We start from the raw sequence: 17,559 nt of genomic DNA, 5'->3' as shown, positions 1-17,559 counted from the left end.
CCCCAGTGCCGGCTCAGCTGCGCTCCCCTCCCTGCTCAGCATGGCCTTGAAGCTGGGCTATAAGCCTGTGGCAGGTGGGGACATTGGGGTCCCCCATCCCCTTCCTGGGTAACCCATGTCCCTCCAGCTCCCCCCTCCCTGCTGCGCCTCCTAACACTCCACCACTCATATCCATACCTGCCTGTCCCCTCCACTGGCTACATGTTTTTGTTGTAAATGCTGTATAGGAATTTTTTTTTTCTCTTCCTTAGTTAGCTTTGGTTGGATTTTTTGGGTTGGTTTTGGTTTTTTTGGGTTTGATTTTTTGTTTTTGGGTGGTTTTTTTTTTTGGGTGGTTTTTTTGTTTGTGGTTTGGTTTTTTTTTTTTTTTTTTTTTTGTTTTGTTTTTTTTTCTTTACTGATTCATTCTTTTGGGGGAAGTATGAAGATTAACTCTGGGTAGACTCAGTTGCTCTCCCCATTGTGGCTGCAGTGGCCTGTACCCTTGGGGAGCAGTCAGTTGCAGGAACCCCACCTTGGGGCAAAGTTTTAACCATTTGCTCAGTGTGGCAGATCTGTGGTGCAGAAGGAGTTAATCTGAGGACTGATTTGAAATAACCTTTACTTGAGCAGGGCTATGTATCTCCTGCAAAGCTGCATTACATTCTGTACTGTGTACAATAAAGGATCTTGCTTTCTGTTCCTCCCTGGTTGCCTAGGCCCCTGTTTTGCCCTGTGGGATGCTGTCTGGGCTGGGAGGGAGCCTCTGGATGGGCCATATGGTGCTATGTGTCCTTCCTAGAGCTGGGATCAGGTCACCAGGGTAGGGCTGCCTTCCACCCAGTCCTGGGGCTGTTGTTCCTGGGTCTGGATGTTGCTGTGGATTTCAAAAGCCACATCCAGTGAGAGGATCCATTTGAAACTGTTGCAGCTTTTTGTAAGGTGCAATTCAATATTGGCTCTTCCCAAGGATTTCTCAGCTAATGATTCCGGTTGTCTCTGTTCCCTTTGCTCTCCCTCTGGAAACCCAAGCTTCCTGCCATCATGTAGGGCTAAAGCTGGTGGGGACCTTTCAGTGTTGGTATGCAGAGAGGAAAGCCCCTTCAAACACTCCTGGCACTGGTTCCCCAGCACTTACTGGTCCTATTTCTAAGTCTAGGAAACATACCGATGGAGAAGCAGGGTCTGCAGATGGCTGAAGGAGGTGCATGGTGGGCAAGGGCTGCTCCATGAGGACTTGACTGATGAAAGGTCTGTGTTTCCCCAGATGGGCTGGAGAAAAGCTCAAACACCCTTGAACAGTCCTGTCATGTTGGCCTCTGTGTTGGTCAGAGCAGGCTGAGCTGGGGTGTCCGTTGGCCTCTATCCCCATGCAGGCTGGTGGGGTGATGTTGCAGAGACAGCAGTAGCTCCTTCTCTTGCAGGCCTTAGAAATGGCAGTGGAGAGATGGAAGGTCCTAACACATCATGATGCTCTTTATATACTGCACTTCAATCTGCACCTGGCCATCAGCCATGTTGCTAATAGGTCCTTGAGCTGCTCTTCTCTCATCATGCCTGAAGCATTAGGCTGAGCAGAAAAATACGGATGTCTCCTAGCCCAGGCAGGGCAAAGCAGTGTCCCTAAGAACTCACAAAACCAATTCACCTGGTGCAAAGCCTTCCAAGGAGTTAAATCAGCTGCTTGGCCCCTGAAGGCCATCTCATACTCCCTAAGGAACTTTGTGGCACCAAGCCTTGGTATTTTGGCCCAGGGCAGTGGGACCTCAACCCGGTGGCATGGTGTGTGGGACCAGTTATGGTGGTGAGGATGAGCAAAGCCTTTATCAAGCAGCTTGTCATGCCACAACCCAACCAGCACTGCAAATCCTGCTAGGGGTGTTCAAGAGCATCCCATGTGCTGCTCTTGCTAAAGTTTCAGGGTAGGAAAAGAGGTGTTTCTCTATTCCAGCCTGTCACAAGCAGAACAAAAGGGGAACACTGGCTTTTAAGTACTCAAGGTGTCAAGAATTTGCTCTTCCTTTGAGCCTACTGCATGTCACACCTCCGTCTGCTGCACACAACAGGCTTTTGCTCTGTGTGGAGGGGATGGAGTCACCTTGGGTGCACAATCCCACTCGTCTCCCTCTGAGGGCAAGGGACAAGCCACATCTGTTCAATGTCCTGCCTGCAGATTCCCAGGGATGGGGACAAGAGCTCTCAGGCAGCTCAGAGGCTGGGCAACACCCTGCTGCTGGCATTGGCCCCTCCAACCCTCCAGATCACAGCTTCCACCACCTATTCAGGTTGTGTGGTAACAAGCCCATCAGTGATTCAGGGTAAACAAAAATCTGTGATACTGTGTGATAACAAAATGGTAGCTAGTATTGCATGGGGATAAATGTGTTTTCCCTATCCTCTTCTCTTTATAGTCTTATAATGTGCACCAAGCTATTCCATCTCCAGAATAAGAGCTAGTTTTTACCAGATAGTGCAAAAGCTTCCAAATGAGAGGTGCATGTTAAAAATCATTTGGAAAAGAGGAGCCCGTAAAAGAGAGAACATCATTACGGGCCTCTGCTCATCCATTATTCACTGAGTGCATTTCTGCGTTTCCCATCTCAGAAGGATACAGCTGGACTGGAAAACACTCAAAAAGCAGTAGAGATAGCCAAAGGTCTGCAGCACCTCTTATACAGGAGTGTATAAATAGTCTAGAACTTCCATTTGGGGCAGGATTTGTGGTTCAGGGACTTCATATTTAATAGCCCACAATGGAGCTTTACATCCCTGACTGGAAGAGCATTTGTGGGAAGAATTACCACATGGTTTGTTTTTGCGTCCTTTGGCAACATCAGCACTGGTGTGGCTGCTGAGACCAGAGGTGCTGCATGGTCAGCAGTGGCTCTGCATGAGCAGTGGGATGCATCTCCTGCCTGGCCAATGTCCCTTTGCCTCTCATGGCAGCCTCATGCCTGGCCTTTGCAGCTTCTTGTGTGTGTGACTGCTGGGTGCCCTGGCCAGGGACGTAGGTCCCATCATAGCAACTCCTCTCTTCCCTAGCTCTTCAAACATGATTTTTTTCATTAAGTGGGTTAATTTGACTCTCAAATGCCTAGAGCAACACGAGTGGCTGCATGTGGGAAGCCGACATCATATGGATGAGCTCCAGGGAAAAAAAAGAGGAAATATTTGGGCCGATGAGTAATCAAAAGGTGAGGACCATACACCCCTGGCCCTGTTCTATCACCCATGGGCTCCCTTCAAATCAGTCTGGCACCACCTCGTGGATATCCATCTTCTGCTCTTCGCCACCATGGTGTTTTGTCGACCCTGTAGCACTGCAAGATAGCACAGCTTGAAAGATCTTTGGTACTCAAAATGTGATTGTGTTTCTAACTGCAGGCTGAAGCACTTGCATGGGAGGGAGGACTTCAGCTCCAGGTTTTGTCCTGGGGCTTTATTCTGCTTTAGGCTACAGGCAGGCTGACTTTCATGGGAGATGTGGGTCCCGATCACTAATTCCAAGCATCCCAGTCCTGGGCAGGCTGTAGGTAGAGGGAGACCACTGAAAACACTGTCTCCAGTGCTTCCATTGAAATAAAAGCAGGGGCTGCACAAATGCTTTGGGGTGTTTGAGTCCTCTAGAGCTGAACTTGCAGCCACTCATAAGGAAATCATACCATAATAAGATACTAAATGGCTTCTGAAACCATTAGTCAGTTGCTACGTTAAATGCTTTTGGTGCCATGGGGGAGGATACATCATTCTTCAGCCCCTTTTTGGACAGGCAATCAACAAAAAGCTTCCCAGCAAGCTGAGGTGAGGTTCTTCCTCAGTTTCAGCTATGATGGGGTCTTATGTAGGGGAGACCCACAGCGTGGGCAAGCCAGAGCAAAAGGTGCAAGTAAGAGGTTTTTTTTCAGCTGGCAGTAGAGTCAGGGGAAGGGACTAGTGGAGGGAGCTTGGGACTTAGCTGGTGTACAAGTAATCAGCCTTAGCTGGGCTGCATCAAAAGGAGTGTGACCAGCAGGTAGAGGGAAGGCATTCTCCCCCTCCACCCTGCTCTCGTGAGACCCCCCCTGCAGTGCTGCATCCAGCTCTGGGGCCCCAACACAAGAGGGACAAGGAGCTGCTCAAGGGAGTCCAGAGGAGGCCACGAAGATGCTGCGAGGGCTGGAGCACCTCTGCTCTGGAGGCAGGCTGAGAGAGCTGGACTTGTTCAGCCTGGAGAAGAGAAGGCTCCAGGGAGACCTTAGAGCAGCTTCCAGTGCCTAAAGGGGCTGACAAGAAATCTGGAGAGGGGCTTTTTACAAGGGCCTGTAGTGACAGGACAAGGGGGAATGGCTTTGAGCTGACAGAGGGGAGATTTAGATTAGATATGAGGGAAAAATTCTTCCCTGTGGGGGTGCTGAGGCCCTGGCACAGGTTGCCCAGAGCAGATATGGCTGCCCCATCCCTGGCAGTGTTCAAGGCCAGGTTGGACACAGGGGCTTGGAGCAACCTGCTCTGGTGGAAGGTGTCCCTGCCCGCAGGAGGGGGTTGGAACTGGATGAGCTTTAAGGTCCCTTCCAACCCAGAATCTATGATTCTATTATTCTGGAGGCTTTTTAGTTTAATAGAAATAAAACCATCGTAGAGAGAACAGGTAGTAACTGAGGTGAGAAGCCATGAGCTCCCACAATAGTGGGCTTGAATAGCTGCTACCCTTGCAAGAGCTAGCCAAGCTGATCCAAGCTGAGTTCCTGCCTCAAACTTTGCTATGAATTATGAAGAGATCCAGTGAAAAAAGGTCTTCAAATGGCACAGCCAGGCCAACCCTGGTACCAGCCTGGGCAGCATCCCTGGGCCTAGCATCCTCTGAGGGCTGTTCCTCACCTGCTGCCCCAACACCTTCCCCTGCAAGGTTGCAAGAGGACTTGTCAAGGGAGACCTGCACTCAGGTTTGCAATCTGTTTGAAAATCATGTCTTGGCTTTTGACTGTCTCTGACCCAGGAGAGGGCAGCAGCAGCCCAGGCTGCAGCCTCACCTACCCTTTCGGAAGCTCCTCTTCATCTCATAAGCTGCTCAGAGAAAGCTGAGAAAGGAAAGCAATGCATGGAGGGAGCAAGCAAAAAGCAAAAACCTAGTGGACATGCTAGCAGTACTCTCTTGGGCCTCAAAATCATTTGATTTCAAGGTGAAACTAGAAAGAAAATGGTCTGTCTTTGAAAAAAAACTAGTGTACTTGCCATGGCAGTCTTTCATTCTTTTGATATCGGTGATCACTGTACAGATGCTTTTAACAGCACCAGATAATAAGGTGGCGATGCTATGGATGTTCTCAAAAGGGGTGGAAGGTAGGCATAGGCAATGTCATGCAGTGCGTGCACTTCACGCTGTTGCAGAGATTCTGAAAGCCCATGAGATCCTGCTCTGGAGCTCTTGTGTCTTCAGTCAGAGCACTTCAGGATAATGGAATGTGATTACCAGTGCTTCACAGCACACCAGCTGCCTTTCCCTTGCTGAGCTTGCTGTCCCTGAAAGGGAAGGCTGGAGACAGGGACAGCTTCTACTTCTCCACTTTGGCACCCCAAACACAGGCTTGCTCCCAGCTTGGTCTAAGGTTCACAGCTGAACACCATGAAATGTGTACTGCACATTTTCACTCACAGCATCACCTTTTTAGGTCAGCATCTCCCTGTGCAGCGCAGCAGTGGTCCTGCCTTTCAGCCTAGCCAGACTTGCAGCACCCTGCAGGTTTTAATGAATGAGATCACCAGAATGAGTCAGGGAGCAGTTGAGCGGGAGAAAAACATCCGTACAGCCACACATCCTTTGTCAACACCTTACTGAGCCAACCTGGCTTTTGCTGCAGGCACTTCCATTTCTGTGTGTGTTGTCTGCCCCATGGCACATGGGCCGCCGTGTGTCCCTCTCCTGTCGTGTGACATAAGGCTGAGCCCACAGCCATGTGGCCTCCCTTCTCAGTCGGGCTCAAGTGATTCTTCTGATTATTTTTTAATTTTATTTTTTTAGTTCACACCCTCTGAAATCACAGCAAAGTGCAAAATTGTTGCTTACCAAAGCTGTTCTGAAATGAGTCATTAAAGAGGGAGCCTTGTCACTCTGCCAGACGCAGCCTGGTCGTTTCTCTAAATGTAATGGCACAAGAGAACAGCTTGTTGCTCCCTTTGGCTTCAACCTGCTTGCACCCCGGATGTCACCCAGCTTCCAACCACAGCCTGGACAAACCAACTCCTGCATTATTCCCACCTCTTCAGCTGACAAGCCCTTTTCACCCCATTTTTGGGTGAAGGCCTTGCCTGTCCGTAAACTGTATCTGATTACATTCCTTTAATTGAGTGTGCAGCCAGGAGCTCTTGCATGCCTTTATGGCTTGGAGCATGGAGGGTGTTCATCAGGATGTCTTCTAAGGAAATCAGTGTGTCCTATTGCGTGTGCTGACAAAGCCTCTATGAACTAGTGAACTTGAAGCTGTTGGGCTGATGAATGCAGTGGTCCTCGGTGCTTGTAGGTGTGGTAACGTTTTGGTGATGCTGTGTTTTGTATCAGACTAACAAGTTGTTTGGGGAGTTACTGCTGTGTCCAGAACTCCTGCAAAATAGATCTTTTGTTCTTTTAGTCATAAAACCATTCACCCAAACTCAGTGTTTCCATCCATCACTCCCTCACTGGTGGCAGCAGGGCAGAGGAGAGGCTGTGGAAGGGAGGAGCAGCAATAACAGCTTCACATCCAATGTGTCCATACCAGATACTGGGAGACATTAGAAAATTCACAGCCAACCTTTTGAACCTACGGAGATCACCAGATTTATGCACCACATACAGCCTGATCTTCTTTTTCTGCTGAGATAATATCTCATATCCTAAATCCGCGAAGTCTGTAGGAACATTCTTGGGGCTTGAGACAAGCCAACACACAATATTAGATATCTTACTGCAATTTGGATTATACTTCATTACCTTGAGGTTTTAGACTTCTTCCTAGCATGTGAGGTTTTGATATTCTTCTTAAATCAGTGCTAGAATCAGGAGTCAGATACAGGTCTTTGAAAGCTTTTTCATGTCTCTAGTGAGAGACCAAGAGCTCATGTGAAGCTAGACCTACTTTCTATCACTGCTCTTAGTTCCTTTTGTAGTCTGGAGCTGCCATAGCCCAAAAAAAGCATTGGCTCTTTTTCAGCTCCACCCAGGTGTAAGTAGCTCACAGCAAGCTGCAGAACACAGATCCTTGAATTTTCTTTCTTTGTTCTTTTCTCTCCTCTGCAGAGACACTTCAGCCAAACCTTGTGATGGAGTCCCCAGCCTGGATCCTGGGTACCTGTCTCTCAGACCTTTCCTACAGTGAAGCTCTCCCAGTACCTGGAGGAAGTGCACATCTCTCACATGGGCAGCCCATACACAACTTCTTGTAAGTCCAGAGGTATGTTAGCAGCAGCTTTTGGATCAGAGCAGTTATGACTCCAGTGAGATTCATTTGCTTTACTTATTTTATTTTATTTTTTAAAGCAATAAAGTAAACAGATTTCATCAACCAGGTAAGAGGATGTGACAAGATCTGGCCCGCTAATTTAATTTTTCTTTAAAACTGCTGTTTTTCAGCACTGTTGAAACATGTCCTAGGCTGCGCACCTGCAGGCAGTGAAGGCTTTCTAGCCTAAAAGCATGTCCACATATCTGAGCATCTAAAAATGAATTCATACCCTTGTCATGGAAGAGACATAAGTGGACAGGATCAGCAAAGTGAGCATAATTTGAAGCCTGGGGCATTATGTGGTGAAAAGTAGTACAGGACAAGCAACAGAGGTGCTGGAAGGGAGCTGAGAAGTGGAGCTCTGTGGGATCTGTTTACAGCAGACCCAGAGTTGCCAGAATGGCATCGCCACCAAGAATGGTATCACCTGGACTTTCTGAATGCAAAAATCAGGATCATGGCCTTGGCTATTGCTTGAGCAAATACAGTCAGCAGCAGTCTTGGAAAGATAGGCAATTCTTCATCTGAAATCTGGTGTGCACTCTTGCATGGATTAGCCAAAAGACAGGCTGCGGAGGAGCTGCCCTGCATTCCCACCGCATGCTGCTTGTTGTGACAGAGCTGTCAGCCCAGAACAGGGTATTTTTAGCTCGGTTTCCAAAGGAAACAAAGTGCCAGCAACCATGCTCCATCTGTCAATTCTCTCCCCTGAAACTTTTGAAGACCTTTTTTTTTAACCTGAGGAGATAGAGCTCCAAAGCATCAAACACCCACAAGCATCAGGAAAACAAGTGATTGAATAGAGGTAGAAACCCCACCCAAAGTCATGGAGATGCTGCCACCTGAATGCCGGCCACCAGTGCCCTCAAGCACCACATGCACTGAAGAAGCCTTAGTGATGTTCCCAGTAGAAGAGAGACATGGAGCTCCTGGAGCAAGTCCAGTGAAGTGCTACTAGTATGATGACGGGCCTGAAGCCTCTCTCACATGAGGGAGCTGAGCCTGTCCAGCCTAGAGCAGAGAAGGCTCGCGGGAACTGATCAATATGTATAGGTATCTGAAGGGCGGGTGTCAAAAAGATGGGGCTAGACTCTTCTCAGTGATGTCAGGTGACAGGACAAGAGGCAAAGGGAATAAACTGCCAACACAGCTCCTTCCCCTGCGCTTGGGACAACCAGGTGGCTGTGGTTAGGAAGAGACATTTTTTGTGTACGGGCAAAGCCAAACAGGAGGAGTAACTTGGGTATTTGCCCTCAGGCAAGCCTGCAAAGCCTGAAGCAGTGGCAGGCACCCAAATTCCTCTTTAACAGCATGTCTTCACTGTGCTGTCCCCCACCTTTCTTCCAGTTTCTCAAGCACACAAATTGCTTGTGGAGGCACTCTGTGCCAGATCTGAGCTGTCAGGCTTTAGGAGACATTGATTTTGCAGGATCATTATCCCTTAGTTCATGTAAGAGACACATTCTTTCCAGTTTTCAGCTCTGAAAAAATCTGGGTATGGGTTTAGCAGCAGCAGCTCCAAGGTTGCTTTTGTCTCCTTTCCCACAGAATGACGCAGAGTTGGAAAATCTTCCCTGTGAGGGTGGTGAGACACTGGCACAGGTTGCCCAGAGAAGCTGTGACTGCCCCATCCCTGGTAGTGTTCAAGGCCAGGTTGGACAGGGCTTGAAGCAGCCTGGTCTAGTGGAAGGTGTCCCTGCCCATGGCAGGGGGTTGGAGCTGGATGAGCTTTAAGGTTTCTTCCAACCCAAACTGTTCCATGATTCTATGATTCTATGAAATGCTAAGCGGAATGAGACAAAAAGCACAAATATTCTTGAATAAGTAAATAACAGTGCAGTAGTAAAGTGAGCCCAGGCCAATAGGTTACAGAGGCATCCAGCAGCCATCAGTGCACCTAAGCCTCACCCTCATTAGCGGAGGCCTGTGCAGACTCTGCAGTGCTGTAGCACTCACTGTAATGTCAATTTTACTCATATGCAACATTTATCAGCCATGGTATGGGTGACCAAACACCCAGCCATGAGGGCTGGAGAGGCATGATCATGTATCTGAGCCAAAAGCCTTTGGTTTTGATGGCAACGAAAGAAATCTGTGTTGCTATTGCCTCCAGCAAGCGACAGATGAAAAAGGCCATCCTTGCTGCTAAAAGAAACAACCAAAACCAACAGAAACGGCATTGAGAAAATGGAGTATTTGGGGCAGAGTGCAGCCCTGGTGCTAGGAAAAGGTCATTCTGCACAAGGGAGCTCCTCAGCCAGCTGCTTAAGAGCCTCAGGAGATATAGAGTGTCTTGAGCCTGAACATTAATAACTAAGCCAGGCTAAAAGCACCAGCTGTGCAAAAAGGAGACCTTTTTTTTTCACATTTATGTCTTCCAACCTTGAAATATTATTCTCCTGTTGCCTAAAGCATTGGTGTATGCAGACATGGAGATTTTTCTTTTAATCCTACGATGATTATCTAAGTACTATGAATGATCATGTGCTTAAATAAACTAGCATTTCCTCTGAGACAAGACTAGACTAGGCTAAGCACTGTGTGTCTTTCTGCAGCACTACAGCATATTTTCTAACCTGATTCCCTGCATCCAGACAGACACCAGCAAAGCAATACACCAAAAGTGGAGATTCCTCCGCTCCAAACCTGATGTAAGTAAGATTGCCACTACCAGTGCCCAGGGAGCAGCCCAGTGTCCTCCTGACCCATCAGTACAGTGGTGAAAGCAATGGTGTGGTGTGAGACAGTAGAGGTAAGTAGGCAGCCCAGTCTGGAGAAGACAAGGCTCCAGGGAGACCTTAGAGCAGCTTCCAGTGCCTAAAGGGGCTGACAAGAAATCTGGAGAGGGACTTTTTATAGGGGCATGTAGGGACAGGACAAGGGGGAATGGCTTTGAGCTGGCAGAGGGGAGATTTAGACTGGACATTAAGAAAAAATCCTTCACCATGAGAGTGGTGAGACACTGGCACAGGTTGCCCAGAGAAACTGTGGCTGCCCCATCCCTGGCGGTGTTCAAGGCCAGGTTGGACAGGGCTTGGAGCAACCTGCTCTAGTGGAAGGTGTCCCTGCCCATGGCAGGGGGTTGGAACTGGATGAGCTTTAAGGTTCCTTCCAACCCAAACCAGTCTGTGATTCTGTAATCGTTGTTCTCTAGTGCCGATATGGAAAATTACTGGACTGCTCTAAAGGGTTCATCCCTCTGTCTTGGCAGTGAGTTCAGCATGCCCTTTGTGGCGCTAACAACCTCATGTCCAAAGCCCCACGTTTCCAGGACTGGCTGCTTGCCTTTGCTCAGAGCACTTGGTTTAGCAGCTCTCTCATCACAATAAATCAGAATTCCACTTGCAGGAGACACAAGTGGAGGGGGATGTGTGTGTCTCCTCTCCTGAAATCATAGGTTGGTATTCTCATAAATAGTTTGTAAATAAAAAAAAACAACCCCAAACTCAATGTGTAGCAGGAATTGCAATCGAATAGAGGCTGGAGTCTTCAAAATGGCAGATGGTTGATAACATGGTCATCACCTTCATTGTACCCTACTCTGCTTTCCTAGGAGTGACACACACAATAGATAGCACTGTGTCTTCCCACTACTTCTGTGAACTGTCCACAGTTGACCCTGTGGTAGAACTAGAGGTGTATGCCTTGTCTGTTTGGAGCTCTTCTGCATGTTGTCCTATTGCTAGTGTCTTATTTACAGGCACTGGCTTCCTGCCCTTACATTCCAGGAGCAGGAACATCAAGAGTGCACAGAAGATTGAGAAAAACAGCTCAAAAGAGTAAAACCATTTGAAAACGTGTCTGTTCTCCAGGCACTCCTGGGAGAACATAAACAGTGTGTTTGGAAAAAACCTGACACCTTCCTCTCTTCCTTTAGTTCAACCTGCTGAAAATGTGTTATTTGACTTCAAAAGCAGTCTGAGAACTTAAACATCACCCTCATTTGTGCAGCTTCAGCCTCTTTGAGCCAGTCCTAAAGCCTGCAGGCAGGAGGGAAGGCAATGGTCTGCCTTTGCCTCCCAGGCAGCAGCAGTGATGCTGGGTAGACTCACCCACAGTGAGATGGTCCATTTTCTTTAAAAATGTTTGTAATTAAGAGCTCTGGTTCCCTGGTCATGTGTGTCCCATAAAGCATTAAAAATAAAGCCATTAAACAAATGAGGCACTGTTGCTGCCCTTGAAAAATAAAGCAAACCAGAAAAATAATCCCATGGACCAGAAGGAATCAGAGTTTGGGCTGCCTTTCCAGGCCTGGAACACTGCAGATACAAACATTTATGGGCATTTGTGAATGCAACTGAAGCTGCACCCTGGTATTATCGACACAAACACAATTGAATCTGGGGTTTGTGCCCTTCGGATGGCAGCCACCGCACTTTCAGAGCCAATGCAATGCTCAAGAAAGCAAAGCAGGTGCAAGAACAGGCTTGCGTATAGTTTTGATAATCACAGAATCAGCATGAGAGTTTTAGGTAAGTGCATTTTGTGTTCTTTGCAACATGTCTTCTATCATGGAATGGTTTGGGTTGGAAGGGACCTTAAAGCTCATCCAGTTCCAACCCCTGCCACAGGCAGGGACACCTTCTACTAGAGCAGGCTGCTCCAAGCCCTGTCCAACCTGGCCTTGAACACTGCCGGGAACGGGGCAAACACAGCTTCTCTGGGCATAACTAGTTTATTACTAGTCATTGAAAAAGCAAGGAAATACAGCAGAAAACAGCGCTCACATGCAGCCCTGCTCCTCCCCCAGCTGCCTGCACACCCATGCAGCCTCAGCTGCTCCAGCACAGGCTGCCGCACTGGCATCAACACGTTCAGCACAGCCCCAGAGCCCAGCTGAGACACGAGCCAGGGGCCAGCCATAGCTGGGGGAGTCTGAGGAAAAGATTGCAACCCCGGGAAGACTCCTCCTGTCCCCCAGCTGGTCACAGCTACCTCTCCAAATGTTTCCTCAAGACAACCCCCCCAGTGTCTCACTCCTTCAAAGCCTGAGGACATCCTTGTCCTTGGCAAAGTTGCTGAAGTAAACTGGAGGCACTCAGCTAAATCTTAGATAGCAAGATTAAATTCCACTTTTGATATAATCCTCAAACCCATCTTCAAAGGAAGTGCAGTGTTGCCTTCAGCCCAAGCTGGTGCCTTCATGCTGAATCACTCTGATCCCAAAGTAAATAAAGCTCTTTGAAAAAGGGCAAATGTTTTCTCAGCTGCTCTTCTTCCCTTCAAAAGAGGGACTGATTGAATTTTTTATGTCTGCAGACATAAATATATGCAGTCAACAAATGCTTCTTAGTAAGAAGCTATCTTCACAAGATAAATGTTTTTGGAAAGGACAATGTGACTCTATGGGACACTCCTGGACCACACTGTTCTCACAGCTTTTCCTTCTCCTTTCCTTCGGTACTTTACATTTTATGAACTCCTAAATGGGCTGATTTAGGTCACTGCAAATTAATCTTAGCATGTTGTCAGTTCAGACTCCTGGTGTCTCCAAGATGTTTCTGCTCAATCCTTGAGCTCTGTTTGCCCTGGGAGGCAACAAATATAAACAGCCCTTTGGCATGAAGCACAGCAACAATCTGAAGGGCCACTCAGAGAGCTATGTCCTTCCCCATCCCCTGCATGGTTGTATGCACCTTTTCCCCCAGCTCCAGGTCTGAAGCTAGAGTTGAAGCCTAAAACCCGTGGGAAAATCTTTTTACCAGCTCTGATGGCAGACTAAGGGCAGACTTATAGTATGTGCTAAGCTCAGGATTGAATACTATGAACTCCAGCGCAGCTCTCCTCCACTGTGGGTATTGTTGAAAACTAGGCATGAGCATACACTCACACAGGTGCAACATTTGTCAGACCTTAGTCTTGCCTCTTAAGGGCAAGTTCACATGACCAGGAGTCCTTGTGCAGCACAGACACACAGCCTGCCTGCATGGAGGGACGGGGATAATGTCAATGGATGGCAGTGCTCCTCCCTCCTGCCCCAGGGCTGAACCTTGTCTGGCTGCAGGCACGATGTCAGGCTCAAGTCTACCTTTGCCAGATGCTCTTACTACAATCACAGAATCATAGAATCACAGAATGGTTTGGGTTAGAAGTGACCTTAAAGCTCATCTAGTTCGAAATCCCTGTCATAGGCAGGGACACCTTCCACTAGACCAAGTTGCTGAAAGTTCCGTCTGACCTGGCCCTGAACACTTTGAGGGAATGGGAAATCTACCTTACCCTGGCACAGACTGGCAGCTTGCAAAGAGCCTGACTGGTTTTGAAAATTGTCCTGAAAATGTCACCTAGTGCACAGCCTCCAGCCAGCCCTGAGCCAGTCCCACCCAATCTGCCATCTGCAGCAGCAATATTGCAGTGACTTTCACCTCATCGTACACGACTTCACAGCACCAGACACGTGTAGCTATTTCACAGCAGCTCATTGTGGCAGAAATTAATGTGCCTAACATAGACACATCCCACTCACCTACCCCACACAGCTTCCTCACTGCATCACCCTTACAGAAAACCTCAAGGCTGTGAATGCAATATCAAAATAACACAGGGCATTCTGCTTGGTTTTGTTTTTTTTTTTTTTTTTTAATCAAACTGCTGAAATTAAAGCAAAGCTGCTGTGCATTTCTTCCAGTCTTCCCACTGATGTGCTGCAGGGTTTGGGAAGGGTGTCTCTTAACTGAGATCTAGCTAGTTACAGACTCCAGTAGGTTTATTGCTTGTAATAATATATAGCCTTGGCTCAACTTCGTGAATCCACTGCTTTCCCTCAGACAAAATGTTAGATTGGACATGTAAGTATTCTTAGAGTGCTGTTCTCCTTGTCCAGTTAAGCCGTGAAAACCAAGGGCACAGATATTCAAAGCATCTTTTCTCAGCTACAAGTAATCTATGATTAGTCACAAATTACAGGCTCACAGCATGCATCAGCCCAGTGAGTACCAACAGGAACCAACAGTGTGTACCCACGTCCTGATGGCAGCAAAATTGCAGCAGGCACGAGAGGCTTTGAACACAATGCAACTCAACACTTGTGGGATTGTTGTTCCTTTTCAAATGCCAGTCATGCTTTCTCCTTTTCCACCCTTTATAAATGTGTGCTGTCAGCTCTAATAAAAGGGAAAATGTGTCAGGCGATGGGGCCATTGCTGTGGGTATGATGCTGTTCAGGATAACACCCAACTCTGGAGTAGTACCTGACATTTTGGAAAGGGTTGCCTTCTCTGGGAGAGAAAATAACCTGCTGGCTCAGATGGCCATGGGGCTCAGACAGCTTTTCTCAGGAGCTCTGGCAGGAAGCCTACACTGCAAGCATAGAGAGAGGAAGCCTGACAGCACAGACAAGGGGTTTTTTCCAGCAGAAGCTTGCAAGTTTAAAAAGGACAGTCTGGCCATCTCCTAGGTGAGGAATTATAGAATGGTTTGGGTTGGAAGGGACCTTAAAGCTCATCTAGTTCCAACCCCCTGCCATGGGCAGGGACACTTTCCACTAGACCAGGCCACTCAAAGCCCTGTCCAACCTGGCCTTGAACTGAGAGCAAAGTATGTTCTAGCAGCTTACCAGTGATTTATTTTTTTCTTTTGAAGTGCCAAGGAGATCAGAATAATCCCCTTCTTAGATTACCAGAAAACCCAGGCTTAGTTCTGGTGGGAAATGGGAACAAACTGTCCCTGTGGCAGTCACTGTACAGGCCCTGACTCAGACCTCCATGTTAGGAGTAAAAAGTGACACTGTGATTCTGGGAGGGCTTCAAGCTTAATTTTGGGGTGGCTTCATGTTACCTGGACAGTGTGACAGAGCACTGGGAGAGTGGATCTGCATTGCAGAGACCGGCTGCAAGAACTCTAGCTCCTGCCTGATGAATGTCAGGCTGCGCAGGAGTACCTTGTGCAGTGGGACAGAGAGAGCTACTGCAAGACCTGATCACTCCAAGTGGCCAGTCCTCTTGGCTGCCATCAGAGAAGCAACAGTGAAAGTTCTCAGTACTGCCCATCATCCTCCAAGTCCAAAACAGTTGCTGCTCAGTTGACTGAAAGGGACTCAAGACCAACCCCATGTTCCAGCAGGGGATGGGGGTGTTCTGCAGGTAGAAAACACACTTATCTTGCTTAAAAGCAGAGCTTAACAGAAATATGAGTGAAGGTCATGAGATTATAGGACCAGAAGTGGAAATTTTAAATGGGATTGATGTCTTCAGTGATTTTTTTCTGATCTTAGCTTCACAATTCAGTATTTGAAATAAGTAGAGATGTCAAGTCTTCCTGTGGTGATGGAGAAGACAAGCTCTAGTGCTGCCTGATGGTTTATGGGCAGAGAAAAGAAATTAAGTTTCTTCTGAGCTAAATCTCTGAAATATGCTTGTAAGGAAGCTGGAAATTCCCTTCCCAACACTTTTTCTCCCCCTTCTCCTTCTGTGAGAGGGAAAGCTTTTTTTTTATCTGACCTTGCCTGGACACGGGCTGCATGTCGTGTGATTGACCTAGGAGCACTGTATTTCCCACAGACCCTGCTTGAATGTGCAATGCACTTCCAGGTCCTGGGTGACGGTGTAAAGTTCAGCTAAGGATCACTCTGTTTAGCTGTGCTATGGGCTCGTAATCCCAGTGGGTCAAATGTTTAGAGTTAAAGAGGTTAAGGGCTTTTCTGAGGGAGTATTTAAACTCCATCTGTCAAACCACTTACATAGAAGAAATTTATAGACTCTGCCAGCAAATTACTGTTTTCTTTAATTTAGTAGCATGCATTGTTTTTGTTGCCCTAAGAGAATAATTAATCTGTGGCAAATTTACGCCTATAAATATTATAAATACTAGATTTATAAAACCAACACCAGTAAAGAAATTAAAGGAGACACACGTTGATGAGAGCCTCATCAAGAAGGCTCTTTGCAAAGCCTTCAGAATACCTTAAGGGCCTGATCTTTTCAGAAAGCTGTTTAAGAGACTTGAAACCTGCTTCATATTCAGTTTAATTGTAAAAAAAAAAGCCAACCCAACAACCTAACACTTGCAGACTTTGCACATTAGAAGGAGAATAATAATAATATAAAATAGGCAGAGCTTTATGGGTCTAAACAAGTTTGAAAATGAGGAAGTTCGGTGTTGTTCCCTGGCATCTGTATTATACACTGAAGTGCAGAACAATAGCAAGTCTGATAAATTAAGGGCTTCACAGATGGTTTTCTTTCCATTTGCAGGAGAAAAAGCAGTGCAGGAACTCAAGTGACATCTTCTGCGATACAGACACCACTTCGGTTTCACTAAGTTGCTTTGAAGAAGGTGCACCTACTGCCAATGTTTGACAAGGGAAAGGTGTAAGGCTGTGGTTAAAGCAATGTCATGACTAGGACATGGTAAGCATTGCTCAAATGATCGTCATTGAAATACCCAAGCTGAGATGGCTTTCGTAGTCTCTACTTTTTTGATAAAAGAAGTATTTCTATTTACTGAATGTAGGTCTGTTACAAAGAAACTGAAACTGAAAATGGCAGTGGGGGGTGTGTGTGTGAATAATCCTTACTGGAGCAAGTTCTCCCATGAACAAAGCAGTGTTGAAGCTCAGGTTCCTCCAGGCTTAGCTGACCTTGACATTCCCTGCTTTAATAACACTCAGGCCACTCTCATCTGCAAAATATATCCACATACACTAAAATACTGAAGATGTCATTTCCCAGTCTCTAACCGTTTCTCCCTCCCCCTGCTACTCCCTAGGCACTTCCCATCCTTCCTCCAGACCCCCACTACAACAGCCTCACCTTCCCCCCTTGGCTGGATTTTAGATGTACCAAGTAACTGCTGCCTAACAGGGTGAACAGCAGTTGCCTTTCTGGGTGCTAAAAGGACATCTGTCCCCTGTCCCTGTTGTGACTGCTGCCCTTCAGCACAGGGGGGTAAAACTGGGCAGTGGACTGAAAGATGACTGGGAGCAACCCTCCAAGACAGTCTGTGTGTACTTAAGTCTCACTTGGAACATTCAATGTGAGAAAAACAGCTTAAAAAAATGAAGGCAACTTTCAATAGAAGTAATTTTCTCAAGCAGATAATTGGAAACACGGGGAGGGGGGAAATGTGAGATGGTTAGTTTTGGGGGTTTTCAGTTTTTGATGCTGGAAAAAGTACAACAGACAGT

This window comes from Nestor notabilis, unplaced genomic scaffold (assembly GCF_000696875.1).
Source record: "Nestor notabilis isolate BGI_N333 unplaced genomic scaffold, ASM69687v1 scaffold20400, whole genome shotgun sequence".
In the NCBI taxonomy this organism is placed as follows: domain Eukaryota; kingdom Metazoa; phylum Chordata; class Aves; order Psittaciformes; family Psittacidae; genus Nestor; species Nestor notabilis.
The sequence above is the reverse complement of the archived record's forward strand: the minus strand, read 5'-3'. Positions refer to the sequence as shown.